This window comes from Phoca vitulina, unplaced genomic scaffold, assembly GCF_004348235.1.
Source record: "Phoca vitulina isolate PV1807 unplaced genomic scaffold, GSC_HSeal_1.0 scaffold1, whole genome shotgun sequence".
NCBI lineage: Eukaryota > Metazoa > Chordata > Mammalia > Carnivora > Phocidae > Phoca > Phoca vitulina.
Window position 1 is genome coordinate 36,065,061 of NW_022589704.1, and position 24,535 is coordinate 36,089,595.

The window sequence follows — 24,535 nt, forward strand, 5'->3', positions numbered from 1 at the left end:
GCTCCCTGGAGGAGGTGAGTTCAGAGTCTTCCTACATTACCATCTTGAAACTGAATCTGTAGAAGTTAATTTTTTTTTTTAGAAGTTAATTTTTGTAAAAATATTGTGTAGCACAGACCTGCATGAAAAACAGGTTTGATAAACTTTAGCTATTATTATTCATTCATTCAATAAATGTTTATTACTTAGTATGGGTCAGGCTTGGAAAGGTCCTCATATTGTTGTTATTACTATTATTGGAGAAAGAAAACACTATTCAAGCAATAGTAGAAGAAGTATTGGTTACTTATTTTGAAGGGGAAGATCCTTAACCCTTAACATGTATGCACACAATTTTCCACATAGTTTGAACACAATTATAAAGAAACTAACAATTTTGCCTGATATTTGGTAGACAAATATCAACTGTATTACATATTACTTATTCATTATTTTATATGATAAATACTGTAATAAATATTATCTATTAATGTACTTATATATGCTATATATATTTCCATATACACACCATATATATGTATGTACATATATATGTGTGTGTGTAAATATATATACATACACACACACACACATATATATATAGTCTGTATTATCAACTGTAGTCTCAGAAAAGCTTTTCTACTTATTCAAATAAGACTCCCACTCCATTTGCTCTGATCTCATCATGGCACTATTTTGCTCATGTTAGCTATTGTTGTCTATCTGTTCCCATCTCTCTGGTATATTTCTTTGCTATTGTGTCTTTCATTTTTGAGGAACTGTTTACTTTTAATTCCAAATCCTGTTTCAGTTTTCTGCAGTGTCAATTTACTCTTTATTTCTTAAAATCCAGATTTTAATTGTCTTAAGCTTTATACTTTTAATTGTCTAAACTCTGTTAAATTTAAGTGCCTTCCAGCCAATTATTACCATTTGATCAGATTTTCATTGCTTCCTGAGTAGAGATCCTGTTTTCTTGAATGTTACTATAAAGACAAAAAAGATGACTTCTAAAATTTAGCTTTGTTTCTGTAGCTAAACTTTGCCAGACATGCTTCTCTTTTGAATAATCACTACTTTCTGTCTTACTCTGTGTTTTAGAATTTTTTCTTTCTTCTTTTCTTGGTAGTTATTTCTGTTGTTCTTTTGTTGGTTCTTCAACTTTTAAATGAGAGGAAAATGGCTCTCTTTGGTGTACTTCACAGTCTTCCTGGTTGGTAATAGTCTCTTTCTCTCTAATTTGACTTAGAGGAGGTGCTTACTGTGCATATCTTGAGCCTTTTTTCTAATCCTTAGGCCTTATTTATGTGGCATGGCTCTCCTGGGCTGAACAGGTTCTCAGGATGATCTATTATTCCTGAGCACTTTACTATACACTCTAGTCCCCTCTGTCCCATGTGCGAAGGACTACAGTACTAGAAGTCCACAGTGTCACTCCTATGGTCTTCAGTGTGCCTCTCAAAGGATTGAATGTCTTTCCCAGGATGCAGTCCTCCATCACACATCAACTTTTGTTCTCAAAAGTGGATATGCAAAAACAAAAAACAAAATAGAGGATAGAGGCTTGGATGGCTCTGTAACCTCAGAAAAATGCTTTCTCTCTTTTGGTCTCATGGAAACCCTGTGTTTCTGAGATAAATGGAGGCAATTCACAGTAGGTGGAAACCCTCAGTTCTGCCTCCTAGCCTTTCAGTTAGTGGAAGTCAGACTGTGGTGGGAGTGCAGTGCCAGTAACTGGTTACTGCACAGAGCTTATTGTACTGTGAGCCTTTCATCAATATTTCCTTCTCAGCCTTTCATCAATATTTCCATAGGAAGATGAGGGTAGGTGAAATAGAACAGTTATTCCTCAAGTTCAGTTATTAGTTTTTGTTTTAAAATAAGATTATTTTCTAAATACAAGAGTAATATATTTTTATTATATAGCATTTGGATAGTACAGAAAAGTAGAGTGATGAAAAGTGCCTATAGTTAATATGGTGTTGTGTACTTAAAAATATGTGAAGGTAGATCTCTTGTTAATTTTTCTTAACACACAGGTACATGCATATGTGCAAACTCATCAAAATGTATACATTGAATAAGTGCAGTTTTTAAATATTAAATATACTTCAATAAATTTAAACTAACAAAAAACAAAATTAAAAAAATAAAAGAATGCATGTTTTCTACCTTGTGTATTTCGGAGATCTGTTTAATTCAGTTTTTTTTTATTTTATTTATTTTTGAGAGAGAGAGAATGACAGAGAGAGAGAGAGAATGAGAGGGGTGAGGGTCAGAGAGAGAAGCAGACTCCCTGCTAAGCAGGGAGCCCGATGCGGGACTCGATCCTGGGATTCCAGGATAATGACCTGAGCTGAAGGCAGTCGCTTAACCAACTGAGCCACCCAGGCGCCCGTTTAATTCAGTTTTGACTTGAATTTTGAAGCTTTGAATTTTTGAAGCTTGTTATGATTTACACAGCATTTTTCCCCCTATAACCATGATAATTTATTACAAGACTGTTAGAATGTTAGTATTAATATTAATGAAAAAAAACCCCTCAAAATCTAGCCACACAAAGAAAAGTATAGTAAACATTTTATTTATATTCTTTAATGTTTTTCTATGCCTAATTTGTTCATAGCTATTGTCATATTATAGAGACAGTTTCTTATAGGGGTGCCTGGGTGGCTCAGTTGGTTATGCATCCAACTCTTGATTTCTGTTCAGGTCATGTTCTCAGGGTTGTGAGATCGAGTCCCAAGTTGGGCTCCATGATGGGCATGGAGCCTGCTTAAGATTATCCCTCCCTCTCTTAAAGAAAGAAAAGAAAAGAAAAGAAAGAAAGAAGGGAGGAAGGGAGGGAAAGAAAAATTTCTTATATAATTTTTTTTTTTTCCTAACTGTTCTATACATGTTTCACTTTGGTACAAATGACTTATAAACATCATTTTGAATAAAGTAAGCTAGGAGTAAGCTAGTAAGGTAGAAAGATTAGGAAACTTCCTTGCCGTGTTCAAAGCTATAGCCCCAGGGTCAAGCATGATACTTGATAGGAGGGAATAAATAAGTATTTGTTGGGGAAAATTAATTGCACATTGTTCCTTAATTTATTCAGCCATTTACCAATTTTTGGACCTTTAGGTCATTTCATTTTTTTTCTATTAATAATTTTCTACTGAACTAATCTGACTAAAGGAGTTTCCTTCTGAATTTTGATTATATTCCTTGGTATAAATCCCCAGAAGTGTAAATGTTTATGGAATGGTACAAAACATCTTGGTAAAAGAATATATTGAAAACATTTAATTTGGCACCAATAAAGTTTTTTTCCCTCAGTGTTTTTCTTCATGATCAGTCATTGTGATTTTTGGGGTAAATGTTGTAGATTATCATATTATCAGATACTTCTAGTTATTGCAAATGTTAAGATGAATTATAAAGCTAGTTTTAAAACTTTGCTAATTTACATAAACTTCTTTTACTGTTCCATTATAGTAATCAAAATTTGATTCTACTAGTTGAAATTAGATGAATGACACTTTATTCTTGGCTAAGAAAAGATAATTTTCAAACATTATTACATGAATTCCCAAGAGATATTTATTTGCTTCCTTGACATATTCTGAGTGAAACATAGAGTTGTGATAAAGTCTAACTGGGAATGTAGTTAATATCGTTTTCAATATTTTTAGTATGATAAATGGGAGAAAATGGAAATATCTGTAAAATGTTATAAATGAAAATGAAAATAGTTTTTTCCAACTTGAAGTTATACTTTTGCTGTATGTCAGTCAATGTATAACTTATATAATTCATATAAAGCCAGAGTATTATTTCATTTATGTGAGCTACAATCTCTGAGCTGTTAGAGAAAGGTTTGTCAACATGAAGCCAAAGTAAGTAATAATTTAAATTTATAAACCAGTCAGTACTGTGAAAAATAATACCAAGCCCATCAATAGATCTATAGACAAATTTTCTTTCTTTTTTTTTTTTTAAAGATTTTATTTATTTGACAGAGACAGCGAGAGAGGGAACACAAGCAGGGGGAGTGGGAGAGGGAGAAGCAGGCTTCCTGCCTGAACAGGGAGTCTGATGCGGGGCTCGATCCCTGGACCCTGGGACCATGACCTGAGCCGAAGGCAGATGCTTAACGACTGAGCCACCCAGGCGCCCCAACAGATTTTCTTTTTACACTTGAAGATGATATTTATGAACTAACATTAGTATATCAGACACTGGGATTATTTTTGTAGTATTATTGATAGATTTGTAGTCCTGCTTATTGATAAAACATCTGGAGTTAGGGATTCTGTTTTTGGCCACACAACAGAGGGAATCCATGAATGTTTAGAGGTATTAAATCGAGCATTTTGCTGTCATTTAGTGCAGTACTCTAACTTAGAATATCTAAAAAAATGAACAACAGACTTTTACATTTTTCAGACAGAAGCTTTCATGTAACAGTAGCATTGTAAGTCTTGGTAGATATGTTCCTTTGAAGTTTCTCTGTTGGTATATTTGCTAGAGGAAAATAATTCCTCATGACTTGATTCTGACTCTGAAGTATTCTTGCTCTTGTTAAGTGGCAGTTAGTTCTCTGAAAAGATACCCTAGTGAAAAAAATCTTAAGTATTTGTATATAGAGAAAAAAATTTAGATGTATAATTAAGAATGTATATTTACTTAAATATATATAGCAAGAGTACCAGAAACTATAGTGCAAGCTTAAAAAAATTTCAAAGATCATCTGAAGCCTGATGATGTAAGTGAGGGCTGCTCTGCTCTGGCTGAGCCAGGGACCAGCCAAGGCAGACTGGGCGCCCCACAGGATGATGAATCTCCTCTGAGATGTTGACTCTAAAGCTCTTCTAGGGAAGATGGCATCTACTCAGACTTTGTGGTTTGCAAGGCAGGAAGCCGACTGCATCATTGGGAGCCAAGAGTACTGCCAGTGCCAACGAGTCAACGAGAAGGGCCTGCCAATTTTGTTGTAATGTACAACATTCAGCAATCTGATTGGCTTTAGTTTTTTACACTATAAATTAGTAAGACTCTATACTGGGGGAAAGTGGATTATGACAAATCTCTTAAAACAGTTTTTGACAATTCTTAGGATGATAATTTCAACATTAGATTTACTTCTATTTGTCTTTTATGAGATATCTGAACTATATAAAGAAGGTGAACTTTTCCCTAATTAAAGTTTAATTGCCTGTCTTGATGGCTTCTTATGCCTTTGGACTTGATTGTAGCACAGCTGTTGCTGATGATACAAGTACTATATGGGGTTTGAATGCTCTTCAGTTGGTGACTTGTCTTTATTGGCCTCCCATTTCCAACTTAGATATTTAGGAATTACCAAATCAAGTAAGCCTTTTGGGAACAAATATTGTTAAAGTGAAGGCTCAAAAAAAAAAAAAAAATCAGGCCAAAGCACTAAAATAGCTGTGATGGTCTAAATAATTTCATGGCAGTGAAAATGATTTATGTTTGGTTGATATTTGAAAACAAAACACATAGTTCTCTTTTTCAGTTTTAATCTATGAATTTCATCATAATTTTAGTCATCTTGCCCTATTCATCTGCATTATAGATTGCTACATAGCAAATTATCCCCGAATTTAGTGGTTTATTAAAGTAAGCTCATTTATTATTTCACAGTTTCTGTGAGTCAGGAATCTAGGCAGCTTAGGCTGGACCCTCTGGCTCACAAGCCTATGGAGAATGAGATGGGGGTGGGAGGAGTGGTGGGGGATGGAAGTCCCCATCTTTTATAACCTAATCTCAGAAATGATATCCATCTCTTTTGCCATATTTTGAGAGAAGTGAGTTACTAGTTCAATCAATATGCTCAAGGGGGAGTTCAAATAAGACAGGAATACCTGGAGGCAGGCTCACAGTCCTAACAATTGATTATACTACGTGATAAGTTCTTTTTTTTTTTTTTAATTTAATGTATTTATTTGAGAGGGAGAGCATGAGCGTGAGGATGGGGCAGAGGGAGAGGGAGAAGCTGGCTCCCCGCTGAGCAGGGAGCCCGATGCAGGGCTCTATACTGGAATCATGACCTGAGGTGAAGGCAGATGCCCAACTGACTGAGCCACCCAGGTGCCCCCCAGGTGATAATTCTTGATGCTCTAAACCTGATTTCATTCACTTTTCTGAAGGAAGCTCTCAGGGTCCTCTGGAATATAGCACTGGGTCTTTTGAGGTGTTGATATTTTAAATTTACATTTTAACTTTAGAAGACTTGTTAAATTTTTAGGGGTAAAAGACGTGAAATATAATATAAAACTTCAAAACCAGAAGAGAGATACTGGGTGGCAGTATGGGATTTGAACTCAGGTTTATTTGACACCAGAGCTTATTCCTTATTTTAGAGCTATGTGCAGAAAGCCCAAAACCAACATAATAATTATATTAAAGATCCCTCAGGTCAGTGGATAGAATAACTAAATGAAGAGTTATACATGACCTCAGACAACTTTTGTGTGTATGTAATACTTATTTTAGTTGATCTTGTAGTTCTTATTTCAGGACTAAGCTATGAGAGGAGATTAACGATCACCTGCTTTGTCTCAGGTGCTGTGTTAGGCACTACTATCTAGCTTGTATAATCCTCACATATATCCTAGGAGGATGAAGAAACCTATCCTATGAGGATGAGGAAACCTATCCTAGGAGGATGAGGGAACACATTTTACACATGAGTCATCTGAACCTTTAAGAAATTAAAAACTTGGCCAGATTTATGAGTTTTTAAGTGTTGGAATGGACATGCAATCCAAACAGAGTATCATTAATCTTCCCAATGCCCCAACCTCCACACCTACAAAGCTTATGCTGTTTCCTGTATAATATGCTGTCTCCTCAGGAAGCAGAAAGGAATCAATACTTTCTGAACACCTACCATATACCAGGTATTCTTTTAAGTTCTTTATATATGTTAACACATCTCCAAAAGTCCTCATGAGATAAATATTATTATTCTCATGGTAAAGATCAGAAAATTATATCAATTTAGATCTTGCTTATGTATATCTAAAAGTTTAGAGTTAACTCAGAATTTTAATAATCTAGCCCCCTTTTATATTCATTCCCATATATATAGTACATGTGTTAAAAACTATCAACATTACCCCATACCCTAAAGTACTGAAATGTCTTTTGAGCCATTAAGAAAATGCTTTTTCTTTAAATAGTATTCAGATATTCTTTACAAATGGAAATACATGAATGCTATATATGGTGACTCCTTGTTATGCAAAGTGTAGAAATGGAGCAAGCTAGTGTGGTTACTATGGCTGGCCTGTGGGAAATGCTGGATAACCTGAACATCCAAGCCTCATAATATTTGCAAAAAAAAAATGATTCATCTTGAGGCAAAATTATTAGTTAAACAAAAGTAAGGGACTTTTGTCTATTTTTTGAAAGATTCTCCTCTACTCCTTGTGGAAGGCACAGAAGAAGGCCAACCGATTATGCATCCTACATCACTTTTTGTCAGACAGTAGATGTAACCATCCCTAAGAATACTCATCTATTTGATGAGCTCTGGTGTGTTTTGTGCATCAGATAAACATTCTTATTTTCACCTAGTCAGTGCCCGATTATCTCAGCCAGTGTGAATCTGTAGAATCCACTATTTTTTTTTAAGATTTTATTTATTTATTTGAGAGAGAGCACACAAGCAGGGGGAATGGCAGGTGAGGGAGAGGGAGAAGCAGGCTCCCCGCTGAGCAGGGAGCCCGATGCAGGGCTCAATCCCAGGACCCTGGGATCATGACCTGAGCTGAAGGCAGACACTTAACCGACTGAGCCACCTAGGCACCCCTAGAATCCACTGTTTTGTTCAAAGTCAAGTTATGGTCTCTGTGACTCATCCTTTTTAGAATTACAAATAAGTTTGCTAATTTGTTCATAATGAATTTCTAATAAAAATATTAAAATTATATAATTTATTATATCAGCATACTAAAATAGACTCATTACATAAATAAAAGTTGAAATAAGGTACAAAATTAACAAATATATAACATAAGGTACAAAGGTAGTATTTATATACTACATGTGAAATACTGTATTAATTTGTTAGGGGTTAGTTTGGGTTGTTTTTCCACATTAGGAAGAATTCACTATTTCCTTTCCTTAAAATATTGAACTTTTTTTTTGAGTGGCATTTGTCTTTGTTAGGGTTTCATGCATTTTACTGAGGGGTGTGTTTTCTTTTTAAAATTAATTCACTATTATTTTCCCCTTCCTGCTCTAGTTAACTGAGTCATTTATAATTTTGTCAGATTTATTTATCTATCCAAGGCACCAAATTTATCCTCAAGTCATTCTTTTAAACAGCAAAAGAGACCAAAAAAGAAAACATTAAAGGACTGAAGTGCTCTCACAAAGAAACTGCCAGTTCAGTCAACAAAATTTAAACTTCCAGTAAAAACAGAAAATTCTCTGAGGTGTAGACCCCAATGGCTAAGAAAAGCCACAAGTTCAAGTTGACCTCGCCAAAAGCATTTATACTTTTAGCCAAGCTTATTAAAAACAAAATTCATTTGAAAGGGAGAAAAAACATGCTACTGGGTTTCATAACATCAAGATGACAGGCTACAAAAGGATTTTATTTTTAATAATATTGCCTAGTGAATAGGACTTTAAATCTGTTTTTCTTTCAAGTTCCTCTGCTTCCCACTTTCCAGCTACTCCTAGAATAGGCAGTCCACCCTTGTGACTAGAAAACAAAACATAAAATTTGACAGGATTTCATTTTCAGGAAGCATTCTTTTTTCTTATTAGTATTATAACATGAAAACTTTTCCACCCAGTCCTAGGATGAAAGATAAACCAATATTAGGTCACTTTAAAAAGACAATGGCTAATGAATATTCTCTCTCTCTTTTTTTCCATGAAAGTCTAAAATGGTTCAAAGGCAGAGCCCAAACTAAGGCTGTATGCTTCTCTCAGAAACCCAGCTTGTGTTGTTTTGTGTCAGGGGAAAAATTTTACTTTAAAGTTGTTTGCATTTAATAGGCTGTGGCTGGCAGCTGGAGGAAGCAAAGTCAGTGATAGCCAAAAGGAAAAGGATTTGGCAGGACCTATGAAATTCTCAGTCAGCACTGATGGTCTCGAAATAGAATTTTCTACAACAAGAAAAGCTGTGACCTTCATCACTCCAGTGGCACTACACATCAGGTGGAAATGTACCCAATTTTAACATTTTCTGTCTTGATCAACAGTTTCCAATCGGTAGCTAGTATTGAGATGTCATTGCCAAAGGGAAATGGGGAAAGGTTAGAATTTGGTGGCTCTGGATGGAGGATGAGCATGCAGCAGTTATACGGAAAAGGGGTTGAGGTGTGATCTGAGCAGTTGGCTTAAGCTAGTTTATGAAGTCTTTGTATACAGACTAGTATTTATCTCATCATATAGACAATTGGATGGCATGTTAAGCTATATGTCTTACCATGAAAAGCTGAGATCAACCTTCTTGGGAAACATAGTTAGAAAACAAGGGTATAAGGGGATGGGTGAACTTCTCCTTATCTCCTATCATCAGTGACATTTCAGATCTTCTGTCTTAATAACCTAAGAACAGAAGAAGAATTAAGAAAATAATCCTGACCTATGTTGAGAGAGACCTAGAAAAGTGAGAGATTAACTTTGGATAACTGTAAGAACATCTTGAGTATAAGGGCAGCTAAACAGAAGAATTGCTCAGGGATACTGAATTTCCTTGTTCATTTATTATTAAAAATAAAACCTATGACCAGCAAACCATAGTAGGAGCACCTACTATGTAAACAAAGCTCTGGGCTAGTCACTGTTAAAGGTTTGTGTTGAAGTTTGAGTATTTCTGATGACAGTAAATCTATTTCTAAGACCTTGAAGATGATAGCTTTTCTTAAAATGTTAAAATGTTATATAACACTTGTGTCTCAGATTCTATATGGCCAATGAGAAAGGAGTTTGGGATTTATTTATTTATTTTTTTTAGGAGAGAGGTGTCACAATTCAAGTTTGCTGTGTAGAACCTTTAGAGATTTCTCTGAATATCTGAATAAATGTGGAAGAAAGATACATTTAATAAGACCATGGTGGTTCCAAAAAACACTACATGATCTCAGCACAAGTAGAGCAATTCTTTTAATTGGCATAAAGTTACAGAGATGGTTTTTAAATGGCTTAAGCTGAAGTTGAGTTTATAAACTACTATTCTGTGTAGAAAGATACATATATTACTATTTATTTAAAGGAAGCATATTAGTCAAACATTATTCAAAAATCAAGCCTCTATTTCCCTCCTTCTTTTATTCACACTAAATTATCCTTACATTTTATGAAGCAATAGATGCTGAAAGAGGAAAGTTCTATGGATTTTATGATATGGCTGTTGGGTGTGAATTATTTTAGTGGCAGAATTCATAGAACTTAGAATCACATATAATACTTCTCTAATTCTACTTAGAGATTCAGAAAGAAGTAGAGGGAAATACATCTGAGAGTGGGCAGGAAAAATGGATAGACCTATAGATATGGGTTCAGAATCTCACTACATCTTTAAATGCATCTACTGCCGTAAGTGTCAGTACAAGTATATCATATTGTTCACCAGATCTGTTCTTCATAAAACATTTGCAATTGATTTTTTCTGTTGATATAAATCTTCTATAAAAAGAATCATATTCTCTGAGGCCAGGGATATTGTCTTTCTTATTTCCTGGGGTATTTCAAGTACCTAGAATAATTTCTGATACACATTCAATATTCAATAAATATTTACTGAGTAAGGCATTTAGAATGAGCAGAGTCCCACAATAATTTTCAATAAATTAAATAATTGCTATTATTAAAAAAATAGATCTAGGCTTTCCATAATCTGGTTTATTTAAAAGAGGTTAGAACCAGAGTGAAGGATATTTTAAGTTTCAGCCTTTCTTATTTTCTGATTTTGATCAAATGTCTTCAAAAGTAAGGAATGAAAAGCATTTGGGAAGAAAATTCTTTGAAAGGCTTTGTGCCAGTTCTTAAGCTACTGCCTTTTATCTTTAAGCCTACCCTTCTGTACTCTGTTTTGTGATACAGGGACTGGGACTCAGCAAACCACATTTCTGCTTCACTGGCGGGGTCTCTGTTAGGCTCAGCTGATAGGGGGTGCTAGACAGAGAAGGGAAGCTGCTCCCTTTTTAAACCCTATTATGCCAGGGCACATCCACTTCTTTTCTGGTTCCTGTTTTTTGTGAGCATCCCTCCAGGATCGCTTCTGCATCTGGGCAGGGGCAGTGCATTCCCATAGCAGCACATGAGTATAATTTACAGTTTATCCAACATCTGTACAACCACCTTTAGACATTTGAACATTTAGAGGCACAGCGTCACCCTTGCAGTCCCCGTCGTCAGAATTCTGAAGTTCAGCTCCAAGGGCCTCTGCCAGTCTTCTAAATTTTAATCCTTCTCACCCCTTGTCTTTAGAATTCTTTCAGCCTGAGGCAGGGTAGCTTCCTCCGGCAGCTGGTACCTCCATAACACCTCAGTGTCCCTTTTTTACTCTTTTACTTATTTAGTTAGCAGCTTTGTAACTAGTTAACACTTCCTTATATTAAATTCTCTCTGTCCAGATAACTGGTGCCATTCCTGTCTCCTAACTGACCCCTGGGAAGTTGGTTTTACTAAGTCTCTCTCCTTGGTTTCTTTATTTTGCTTATGCTGCTTGATTAAATGCAAACAAAGAGTCCATTTAAAAAGTGTTGAGAGACTTGATGTAAGCACAATTTTAAAATCAGTAAATGTCCTGAATACTTCCACCATCTTCCCTGGCCCTTGAGTCTTGATTCATCTTATCTCTTTCTTTCGCTTCCTTCTCCTTCTAGGCCCTTCCTCCAGGTATTGTTTCCCTCAGTCCTTCATCTCCTCATCTTGAAAATGCTCTCTTACCTTACTTTGGAGAACCCAGTGCCTCCTCATCATTTCTTCTACTGTTGAAGAGACAGTGAGCTCCATTCTCCCTCCTAAATGAGTCAGACACGTGTTAGACCCCTTACCCCATGGGAGACAGAGAGAGAACACAGTCCCTACATGTTGCAACAAGAGAAAAATGGGAAATTCAACATCAGTCTCCCAACAGTGGAGAAGGTATTATTTTTGTTAGGGTGCTTTGACATACATTTCAGTGACACTGTGTTGTGACCATCTGGTTAGTTTGCACCTAAGGATATACCCCCTTTCTATTTTGTCCTACCTTTGGTGGCAGATAGAAGAGGGCAAATTATACCCTATTGAAGAACTGGAAGAAACTGTGGCTAGATGAGCCCCTAATATATATCAATCTCACAGATAGATCCATATTTGCTTGCCACACTGCCAGAATCACACTGATCTTAGTTTCTTGGTTCCCACAGAGCCTTTTTACTGCTTAATGAGTATCTAGGTGCCCATTCCTTTCCACCACCTCAAAATGAGAATTTTTCTTTTATATCCCAACTCCTAAGGGTTTTATTCTCAGCCAGCTTACACATAGGAATAATGTGTTTTTCTAATCTGTGCTAAGGAGTCAACAGTTTTTTATATTAACTTTTCCAAGGATATTTGTATTTGAAAAGAGTAGGCCCAGAGCCTCCTGTTGTAATGTGATTGTTAAGAAATTGTAAGAGGTGAATTGGGACCATAGAACAGGGACTGGTTTGGTATAGTTTTCAGAGAAGATATTTCTTCATCCTCAAATCAATCAACCTAAGAGGGAAGCCAGGCAAGACCAGACTTCTACTTCTGGAATGCATTTTTATGGGTCAGAAAGTTTAAACATCCTATAGCTATATAAATAAAGATAAAATAATGTGCTTTTGCATTTTACCAGATACATTTCAAAAGAGAATAACAATATAAGAAAAATAGTCTGTAGCCTTATTATGGTAGAGTGTAAATCAGTGTAAGGTGAATTTATTTTTGTTATGCTAATTGCCAAGAATTCATGGTCTCAGCCAAGAACAGTTTGTTTTTCATTTACTTTCTGACAAAATTTGAAAAATAAAAGTTTGGTGGTGAATCAGAGGAGGGCCAGAAATAAAATAGCAATGAGAGAAAAAAATAGTATGCTTTTGGGGGGGATGTTTGCCATTAGTATTACTTAATAATATGGGCTATTTTTTAATTAAAAAAAAAAGCCTATTTCTGAACTTAAGGTTATAAGCTTATTATTAAAACAGTCCTTACATACATTTCCTAATACAGTCATGTAGACTCACAAGGGCCTCACAAAGTGCTGTAATACTGAGTCTTAGAATTCTTATTTGAATCATGTCATGGTTTTATTTCTGAGAAATATTCTCTTTCTTCTGATACTGTGATATCAGGTAGACTAAAGCAGTTGTAGAGGACAGACATCTGCAGGTCATGAAAGGAAAAGACAGGGATTGACTTTGACACTAATTTCATACTTTCATCTAACTGGCAGAATTCTTTGACATCTAGACTACAAATGTAGAAAAATTAGCTATCTTAAAACTCTTTTGAGGTTTCATGGGTGGTTTCCTTAAAATTTTACTTAGCATTTCCTAGGCACTCATTCTCAGCTCCAGGGGGAGAAAGATAGTTCTCTTTCTTTCAGAATGCCTTCTGAAATCTGGGTAGCCTGTATAAAAAAGAAGACATAAAATGCAAGGTGTTGAAATGTAAGCACCACAGATAATAAATGAAGGCTGATGACAGTGTAAGAAGACACGCATTTTCTGATGAGAAATCTCTGCTCTTCAGAGGAATGGTTTCTGTTGTGTGCATGCACACACATATACATTTGAAATTCCAGAAGGGAAGCTGAACATCTGGTCACTTCAGTCTAGTATTTCTTAATTTATAAGTATATGAAAATTTTAACATCTCATATCAGAAAGTCATCAATCTGTGATAAGCTTCTCATTCTCTTTGAACAGTTTTCTTTTGACTATGGCATGAAACTATTATTTTAGCAGTTGCATTTGTGACTCATTAGAAAAAAACATCTCTGAACTGAAAATGTAGTCCATTTATGACATTAAGACTAGCATTCAGGTCACAAAACCCATGGCTGTTGTTATTTATTTATTTATATATATATATAAATAAAAGAAGCTTTCATAAAGATAACAAATACAAATTTTGAAGAGTTTTCAGAATCTTTGATAGCTTCTGTGGTTCCAATATTCCAACATATCTTCCTTGACTTAACTTTGGCCTATTCTTTCTTTTTCAAATAGAGAGAAGTTAGTATGTTAAACTGCATTAGAAGTACAATATAAATGAAGGCTCTCCTTCACCAACCTCAAAATGTCTCAGTGAGTTGTTTTGCTGTGCATATTTTACTCCTTTTCAGTTGATATGGTAGAGAAGTCAAAGAATACTAGAAAGTTAGGAAACTAACATAGATACTGGCTAAAACATTTCATGTCTCTTGACCTGTTTTATCAGCTATAATTGAAAATGATGGAACTGAAGATACGTCTGTTTCCTTCCAGTTCTAAACATTGAGATTCTATCTGAAGTGCTTGTTATTTAACTTTTTTGTTATAAAGATAATAAATACTAAAAAATTTAAGCAATAGGGAAAGCATATAGAAAATATTAAAAGACACACTTTAAATTCCACCATCTTTAAGAAAGCACAGTTAACATTCTGTAAATGTCCTTCCAGATTTCTCTTTAAGAGTGAACATGGAACTATTCGCTCATGCCTTTGCTCACTTACCTTTGCTCTCATACCTTTTTTGCACTTAAAAATAAGTCAAAAGAACTTTCCATATCAATAAATATACATAATCCTTTTAAAAGGACAAAAATGGTTCCATTGTATGGATGCACTAAAATTACTAAATTTCTCTTGATTATTAGGTTCTTCTGAGATTTGCATATCATGAGCCCTACCATGATAAATTTTCTTGTGCCTATGCTTTTCCGCAATGTTTGTGGGTGACTGATTTCTTCCCATGGAATACTTAAAAGAGAAATCATTGGGTAAAAGATATGCACACTAAGTTGCCTACCATGGGGTTGAATAACATTCCTATTAGCAATATATGAAAGTGTGATTTTCCTCATCTTTACCAACATTGAATAAATCATTAGTATTTTATTGAGAACGGAGAATCTCCCAAAGTGATAATTCATTGCTTTGTTACTTGCATTTTATTTATTATTAGTGAAGATGACCACATCATGTTTTTTGATCTCTTATATTTCTCATTTTTAATTGCCTTTTCATGTGTTAAATTAATTTTTTTTCTGTTGGGATTTATATCTTTACTCATAGTGACTTTTAAAGAGTCACTGTAGTTATTAGTTTTTAATAAATCTATTGCAGAGATTTTCCCCCAAGACGTTAATTTGTCTTTCAACATTGTTTTTGGTGTGAATTTCTTGTTGCTTTTTATTATTATTATTATTATTATTATTATTATTATTGGTTTGGATAAAAAACAAAAAGCCAAGTCTAGGACATTCCATGTGAATAATCAATTGTGAATAGGATTTGGTGCCCCAAACCAAAATGATAATGAAGTGTGATTTCCTTGGAGCATCCTTCTTGCAATCTATACTCTTTGGGAACATGGGGGTGATATGTAGATGGACAATGATTTGAGAATTTGAGAACTGAATTGAGTTCCTGGCCATTTGAGATGCACAAGAGCATGAGAAGAGAATCTCCAAAAATAAACTTGGCTCACTTTACATGTTTGCCTGGTCGTTGTTTACTGTTTGGTTCTTATCATCTATGAATAGTTCTCAGCCAAAAAAGTTCAGATTGAACAGCATTCAGTGGTTTAAAAATATGAATCCCAAGTCTGAAGGATAAGAGGTCAGTAGTTCTTTTTTTTTATATTTACAAATAACCTGGTAAAATTTTTGATAAGTAGAAAAAAAATTATTTACTTCCTAAAACAAAGGATCTAGTCAAGCTTCTGTAAACCAGGTATGCTTCTCACCATATAGTTTTTTACAGTGTAGTTTTTCAAACCAGTACTTTTTTTAAATCATATATATAAATACCTATGTTATATGAGAAACATTGGAGTGTAGCAGAAATAGAATTGAATTGAGATCTGGCTCATACTTCCAATTTTTGCCAATGACATGCTGTAATTTTGGAGAAGGGCCAGAATTTCTATATTGGTCAATCTGTCCACTTTTTTTTTCTTTCTTTCTCCCCTCCCTGCCCCCCCGACTGGAGACCATGCCATTTCATGCCATCCAGATTGTCCTGAAGTCCTTTGGGAATATATAAGAGCCAAATCATCATTTTTATTTGATCAGGAAGGAAGATACCTTATAAGCAGTTAGGTTTATGTAGATGATCCTATCGAAGGGGGATTTTCATCATTCCCATTTCAGCTGCAACAGACTTTGTTTCTCCTCTAGCCTTCAACACTTCCCTCACTGCTCCTTTTCTCAGCTAGTGAGCTTACCTTGTTCTTAAAATAAAAAGATCAAGGCTATCCTTCATTGCTTGTCATCTTCATCTCATTCTGTTTTCTACAGATATCTCTTCAAATTTCCCCAGTCTCTGAAGAAGAGTCTTCAAAGTACTAACCCCTCCCCTGGTACAAACTTGATTGAGGTATCTTGCCCCACACTTGTCCCTTTCTTCTCCATTCCACTTCTCCTTCCTCTAGTTTCATAATTCACATCTCTCCATCTTAAGGAAAGCCTTTACTTGACCTTACTGCCACTCTTTCTTCCAGTCAATTTCTGTCTGCTTTATTTTTGTCACAGACATCTACCTATGCTGCTTCCCCATTATTACTTTGGTCTTTACCTCTGAAACACGGTTTTAATACCACTCACTGAAGAAACTCTCAAAAATCACCATCTTTGTTGTCAAACACAATGAAAAATGCAGTCTCCTTGACCTGTTTGCAGTTTTTGACACAGTTCACTGTATTTGTTTCTCGAAATGCACTACTTCTTTGTCTTTAGTGAAATGGCACTCTACTAGTCCTTTTTCATTTACTTCTGCCCTTTTATTGGATGATTTTTTAAAAAAATTTTATTATGTTATGTTAGTAGCCATACGATACATCATTAGTTTTTGATGTAGTGTTCCACGATTCATTCTTTTCGTATAACACCCAGTGCTCCATGCAGTACGTGCCCTCCTTAATACCCATCACCAGGCTAACCCACCCCCCACCCCCTCCCCTCTAAAACCCTCAGTTTGTTTCTCAGAGTCCATAGTCTCTCATGGTTCATCTCTCCTTCCAATTTCCCCCCATTCATTTTTCCCTTCCTTCTCCTAATGTCCTCCATGCTATTCCTTAGGTTCCACAAATAAGTGAAACCATATGATAATTGACTTTCTCTGCTTGACTTATTTCACTTAGCATAATCTCCTCCAGTCCCATCCATGTTGATGTAAAAGTTGGGTATTCATCCTTTCTGATGGCTGAGTAATATTCCATTGTATATATGGACCACATCTTCTTTATCCATTCATCTGTTGAAGGGCATCTCGACTCTTTCCACAGTTTGGCTATTGCGGACATTGCTGCTATGAACATTGGGGTGCATATGGCCCTGGTTTTCACTACATCTGTGTCTTTGGGGTAAATACCCAGTAGTGCAATTGCTGGGTCATAGGGTGGCTCTATTTTTAATTTTCTGAGGCACCTCCACACTGTTTTCCAAAGTGGCTGTACCAACTTGCATTCCCACCAACAGTGTAAGAGGGTTCCCCTTTCTCTACAACCTCTCCAACATTTGTTGTTTCTTGCCTTGTCAATTTTTGCCATTCTAACTGGTGTAAGGTGGTATCTCAGTGTGCTTTTGCTTTGAATTTCTCTGATGGCTAATGATGATGAACATTTTTAATTCATTTCTCTTTTCCTTTCTGTAATATCCTGTCAGTCACCATGTAGCAGGGCTCAAAACCAGCTATACCATTGAATCTGGGCTCAAAACCAGCTATACCATTGATTGGTGGTATTGCTTTGGAAAGGTTGCTGGATTTATCTGTCTGTTATTTTCTTCTTTGTAGCACGAAGATAAAATGCCCTACTTGAAGAGACCAGATTAAATGAGAATCTGTGTAAAGGCATCTAGCACAGTACCTGGCCCGGGTTAATGCTAACCCAGGCAAGTGACTCATGTTCAGTCTTCTTTGATAATTCTGGCCCTAAAACTTTTCTTCTTTTCTGGCCACCTATAGTTTAGGAAAGCATATGCTACATGATTTAATATTTAGTTATACATCATCTTTTATCAGTAACTGTTGTTTCATGTAATTTATCTTTTAAATTACAAATAGAGATCCTCCCCAACAATCCCACTTTGCACCTCTCAGCACTCATATGTGGATGAGTTTTCAATAGATAGTAGATATTTGTGAATTAATTAACCAGAGACTTTCACCTTGCCCCTGCTCTGGGCTTTAAAGGAAGTAGTCCAGAAAACTATGAATATGCAATGCAGTTAAGTCATTCTTTGGGGGGAGGGTAGTCTGAAAAGGCTTCCAAAGAAAATAATTTCTAAGGTAAAATCTAAGAATTCATTTCAGACAATAAAAATAGCATTAACATTATTTATGTAATTGCTTTAAAAAAGAATGCCCATCATTTGCTTTTAAATAAAATTTTAAATGTCTTCACTCCCTCCCCATCCTTTCTTTCCCCCCAGATTACTGCCAGATTCTGGACCTGTGATACCCCAAACTAGGTTTCTAATTAAGAGATGTTAAAAAGAATAATTAAATTTTACCCATCAAATAAAAGAAAATATGAAAAAAGTGAATGATCAATTAAAATAGTGTTTTACTCTTTTAATCATAGAAAGGTGACAGAAAGTTTCAAACTTACTACGCTATATTAGAAGCTAAGAAACCCAATTTGTAAAATAGCATACAATGAAGAGGAAAATATCAAAATGAAAATTCAGACAGCTCAGTATCAAAACTGGATAATCAAAGATTGTCAAAGACTGAAAGTTACATATATGCTCGCATGACCTGTGTGAAGCAAAGGAAATGTTTTATGAGTGGAAAACGTCACACCAAAAGGCAGTTATCCTGCCTGGCTTGATTGTGTGTGGAAAAGGCTTATGGTTACTTTCTTTTCTTCATGAATGAGTTTATTCAAAGTGAAGACAGCATCTATACCTCTGAGGGGTATGGAGAAAAAAACAAAGATGAGATATGCAAAGTGCCCTGACCTTCTTGGAAAAAAGTCATTGTATATTTCTTATGAATAACACAGTGCCCCCAAAAGGGTAAATATTCAAATCAATGAATTTTGTGTTGTCCCCAATTTCCTGTTTAGAGAGAAGGGAATATGTTTCCCTTCCACTTTCCTACTGTACAATAAAATTAAAGCAAATAGAAAAGAGAATTCAGCTTATCAAAATTCCCCATTGGGAAACCAGTGGCTCCCATTTTACACACTATTTATAATTAGCTTTAGGGTCTCTCACCTAATTCTTTCCTTTGAATTAATTAAAGTATGTTTCAATGTGACAGACATTTCAAAATTCCCTGTAATCTAACAGGAAGAGCTTTTTTCTTTTTCATTCTTTTTTTTCTTCCATAACTATAGAAGCTCCAAGCTCCAAAGATATTACCACAATGCTGCAAGGTTGTTTACCTTCGCTCCTTCACAAAAGATAATCCAACAAATTACATTAATTATAAACCAATATGTTCCGTTCAATTCCCATATGAGCCAGACCTGGGGATGAGCATCTGCTCTTATTTTCTGAGCTCGGTTTTGAGGACAAGATTCACAACAATGCTCAATCCATAATTAACAGAAAAATTAAAGATGCAACATCCCAACATCCTGCTTTTTTGAAGCAGTATGCTTAAAAATATACATCCTACTCCTGGCAAGCTTTTTTTCTTCCCAACTCAAAAATAGTCTATTGTTATCCCTGGCATGTTTTTGTTTGTTTAAAATATTTACGTTTATATAGGACTTAAAATAAATACGCAAATATTTTCTACAAAGAGAATGAGCAACAATTTCTCACTGATAATTTTTTAAAAACTTGGGGTGTCTCCTTTTCTTGCATAATTTTCTGTCCTTCTTCCTTAAAAATGAAATTTATTGTGCATATTAAGCATGTCGTTTCATGGTGGGGGAAATAGAAATGGGCAAAATTTATTTAAGATACTTGTTTTCTTTTTTTCCCTTTTGGTCCATAAAAAGAAATACTAGTAAGTTGTGCCAGATACTCATACATCTACACATATATTTAGTGCATACATCTTTTATTCTATTCATGGAAATCCCAGTTAAGCAGTTGGTGGTAAACAAATATTTAAAATATCTGCATTATAGATACCTAATTCATATATAGCATCCATATGTGATTGAATATAAATAGGCATGCTGTTTAAGTACACCCACATACCACACACAAAATGAATGGAGAGCAGGACAGCGAATGAGCTTCTCTTCCTCATGCTCACACATGTGTAATACCTGAGTCTGAATTAAAGATCAACATTCTTTACATAATCATTCTGAGATCCTGAGAAGAAAGGAGTCACAAAATGAGCATAATTTCTATGCACCTCTGAAGCGCTTTATTGTTGTTTATGTCTATTGCATATTCAGTCACTAAGGAAAAGTCGTTCTGCTTTATTGAACTTCCTCTGCTGATCTTCAGGTTATTCTTAACACCACCTATTTGCACCTAGAAATTCTTGTCATAATGAGGTTGACTTTTATCATTGAATTCATGTTGTTATGGGGGAGAGGCAGATACTCTACAAGATTATTGGTTGAGTGATAGGAAGACCAGATAACCCTTGTGGTGGTTCCACAGGATTGCTGTGTGACAAGAACACGCTGGCCTGGAGTCTAGATGCTGAGGACTCCTACTCTGATCTCTCAGATTCTTTATGCAGAGAAAGTTTATCAGTAGAAGTTCAGGGAGGGCAGCTGACTCCAGCTTCACATTCATAAAGAGCCTGTGGTTTCTTTCTTTTTTTTTAAAATGTATTCATTTATCATAGAGTGCACACGCATGCATGCACAAGTGTGTAGGGGAGGGGCATGGGAGAGGGAGAGAGAATCTTCAAGCAGATTCCTACTGAGTGCAGAGCTTGCTGCAGGGCTTGATCCCAGGACCCTGAGATCATGACCTGAGCCGAAATCAAGAGCTGGCTACTCAACCGACTGAGCCACCCAGGGCCTATGATTTCTACGTTGAGTTTCTTCCAAAAGAAGTTTTATGTATAACAATGAACAAGATTGAAAGGAGGAAGTAGTAGTTAAGATGCTTTCAAATACAGATAAGAGAAAACCCAACTAAGTTATATTTAGAAAGGTTTTAGAAAAAGTTGTTAGATTAATAAAATAGTCACAAGCTGGCAGTTCTAGTGGGTCAGTGAAGTCATTGAGGACAGATACAGACTTTCCTGTCTTTTAAAACTTCCATCATTAACACTTGGTTTTGTTCTTAGTATTGCCACCTCATTATTTCAAAATGGCTGTCACAGATCCACACATCATATCCCTACATAACATGATCCAAAGTGGATAGAGACTGAAGGGGAGAAAAACCTTCACCTCCTATGAGGCTTTCCGTTTTTAGGAAGGAAATATTTCTTATGAACCCTCAGTTAATTTTCCTTAAGGCCTCTTTGGCTAGAATTGGGTCCCATGACCACCTCTAAACCAATAATAAAGGAGAATAATACTATGAAGCTACTAGCCCAATGACAGTTCATTCCCATTGTTTTCTCATAGTGGGAACATTGCTGTCAATGGGGAAATTGCTACTGCATAGTAAACAAGAGTTTGCTTGCCACCAAAATCTGTCATACAACTTTACACACATAAGCATGCTATCTGGAGTGTACTATATATATATGTGCACACGTTCTCTCTCAGGCACACACACACTCCTTCACTTACAACACCACAATTATTTTGCATTGTATGTTTTGTGTTAATAATGCTCATCTGTTAAACAAAACCATTTAAAAATATTACGTAACTTTCAACATGTTTTGACATTTCTTCTTATACTTCTTTTAAAAATATGGAGTGGTATAGACCTCTCTCAGTCTCAGAGAGATACTGGTGGTAGAGTTTACCAGCTGTGTGACCATAATCATTGTTACTTAACTTCTCTGTACCTCAATTTTTATACAAATGAAATTGGGATAAAATTTCTGGGCTGTCTAATCAAATCCTACTTCATGGGAAGGATCCAATTCATGAATTACATGAAACTTTTTTGGGGATAACAACACTTTGTAATCTGTATTTCATACTCTTGGTATTAGATGCTGAACTAAAGCTCAAAGATGCATAAGAATGTTGCTGAGAATCCTAGGCTCCAGTGCTGGTCACCATGAGGACTTTTTGGTGAAGGAGCAGAAGGCCCACTGATTCCACTTACCATACTTCCTTGCCTAGTTAACCACAATTTGCCTCAAAAGGCAAAACATCCAAGCGGTGGCCCAGTCTGTTTCAGAGGGTACTCTAACCCTGTGAAGAGACACTTCTCAAACATCATGTTATTCAATATATTATTGTCTTGTAGGGACTGAGTTGACCCTGTAGAGATTGAAATTAAGGCTTTGTGAATCCCAGGTTCCTGAGGTTTTATTTACTCTGCCAACTCTTCAATGAGGTTTACTGGCACAGGCCATGATTTTGAATGGGGTCACACCCAATTCCACAGATGCTGGGAACACTCAGTTTGGAATTCTTACCATCCCATCAGTAAATAAACTTCTTGTACCTTGTTTGGTCCAGATGCTATCACACATGGGATATGATTGGCTTAAACCTCTGATGTGGTTGTGGGCATACTACATTTAGGTGAGGACTCCGTATCGCTCTTCTTTAGTTTATGGTATTTATTGAGTGTTGTCACTCTCCTGACTTCTTGATGGGTTTATAAGAACATAGACATATAACCATCCATTTAAGTTAAGTTTTGAGTTCAAAATTGAGATTAGGAGACAAAATCTGCAAGTATAGAATTATTTTTATAGCACTTGTTCTACTGTGTTATAATTGTGTCCTTGTCTCCCCTAAGTATCAGTAGGCTTGTTTGTTTTTTAAAGACTATTTTTTTGAGCAGTTTTAGGTTCACAGCAAAATTAGTAGGAAAGTAGAGATTCCCATATACGGTCTGCCCTGACACATGCATAGCCCTCCCCATTATCAACAATTCCCACCAGAATGGTACATTTATTACAATCCCATGTATTTACATTGACACATCATTATCACCCAAAGCCCATAGTTTACATTATAATTCACTCTTGGTGTTGGATAGTCTGTGGGTTTGGACAAATCAGTAATGGCATGTATAATAATATATCCGTCATTACAGTATCATATAGTATCATAGTATTTTCACTGCCCTAAAAAATCCTCTGTTTTCTGCCTCTTCATCTCCCGGCCCCAACTCCTGGCACAACTGCTCTTTGTATCGTCTCCATAATTTTGCTTTCTCCAGAATGTCCTATAGTTAGAATTATATAGAAGTATGTAGCCTTCTCAGATAGACTTCTTTCACTTAATAATACATATTTAGGTGTCTTCCATGTCTTTTCATGGCTTGGTAGTACATTTCTTTTGGCTCTGAAAATATTCCATTGTCTGGATATACGACAGTTTATCCATTCACCTACTGTAGGACATCTTGGTTGCTTCCAAGTTTTGACACTTATGAATAAAGCTATTATAAACATCTATGTGCAGGTTTTTGTGTAGACATGAGTTTTTAGCTCCTTTGGGTAAATACCAAGGAGTACATTTGTTGGATTGTATAGGAAGAGTATGCTTGGTTTTGGAAGAAACTGCCAAACTGTCTTCCATAGTCACTGTACCATTTTGCATTTCCACCAGCAATGAATGAGGATTCCTATTGCTCTGCATCATCAGCAGCGTTTGGTGTTGTCAGTCTCCCAGATATGGGTCATTCTAATAGGTGTGCACTGGTATCTCATTTTAATTTGCATTTTACTGATGGCATATGATGTGGAGCATCCTTTCATATGCTTATTTGCCATCTGTGTATCTTTGGTGAAGTATCTTTTAAGATCTTTGGCCATTTTTTTAAATCTAGTTGTTTGTTTTCTTACTGCTGAATTTTAAGAGTTCTTTACATATTTTGGCAACAGTCCTTTATCAGATGTGTCTTTTGAAAATATTTTCACCTTTCTATGGCTTGTCTTCTCATTCTCTTGACATTGCTTCTCACAGAATAGAAGTTTTTAATTTTAATGAAGTTCACCTTATCAATTACTTCTTTAATGGCGTGTGTCTTTGTTGTATCTAAAAAGTCATCACCCTATCCAGTCATATAGGGTTTTCCCTATGTTATCTTTTAGGAGTTTTATATTTTGTATTTAGGTCTGTAACCCATTTTGAGTTAATTTTTGTGGATGTAAGGTACGTGTCTCGATTCACTTTTGCTTGTGGATGTCCAGTTATTCCAGCACTATTTGTTGAAAACACTTTGCTTCATTGTTTTGCCATTGTTCCTTTGTCAAAGGTCAGTTGATTATATTTATGTGGGTCTGTTTTTGGGTTCTCTGTTCTGTTCTGTCGATCTGTTTGTTCTTTCACTTATACTGCACTTTCTT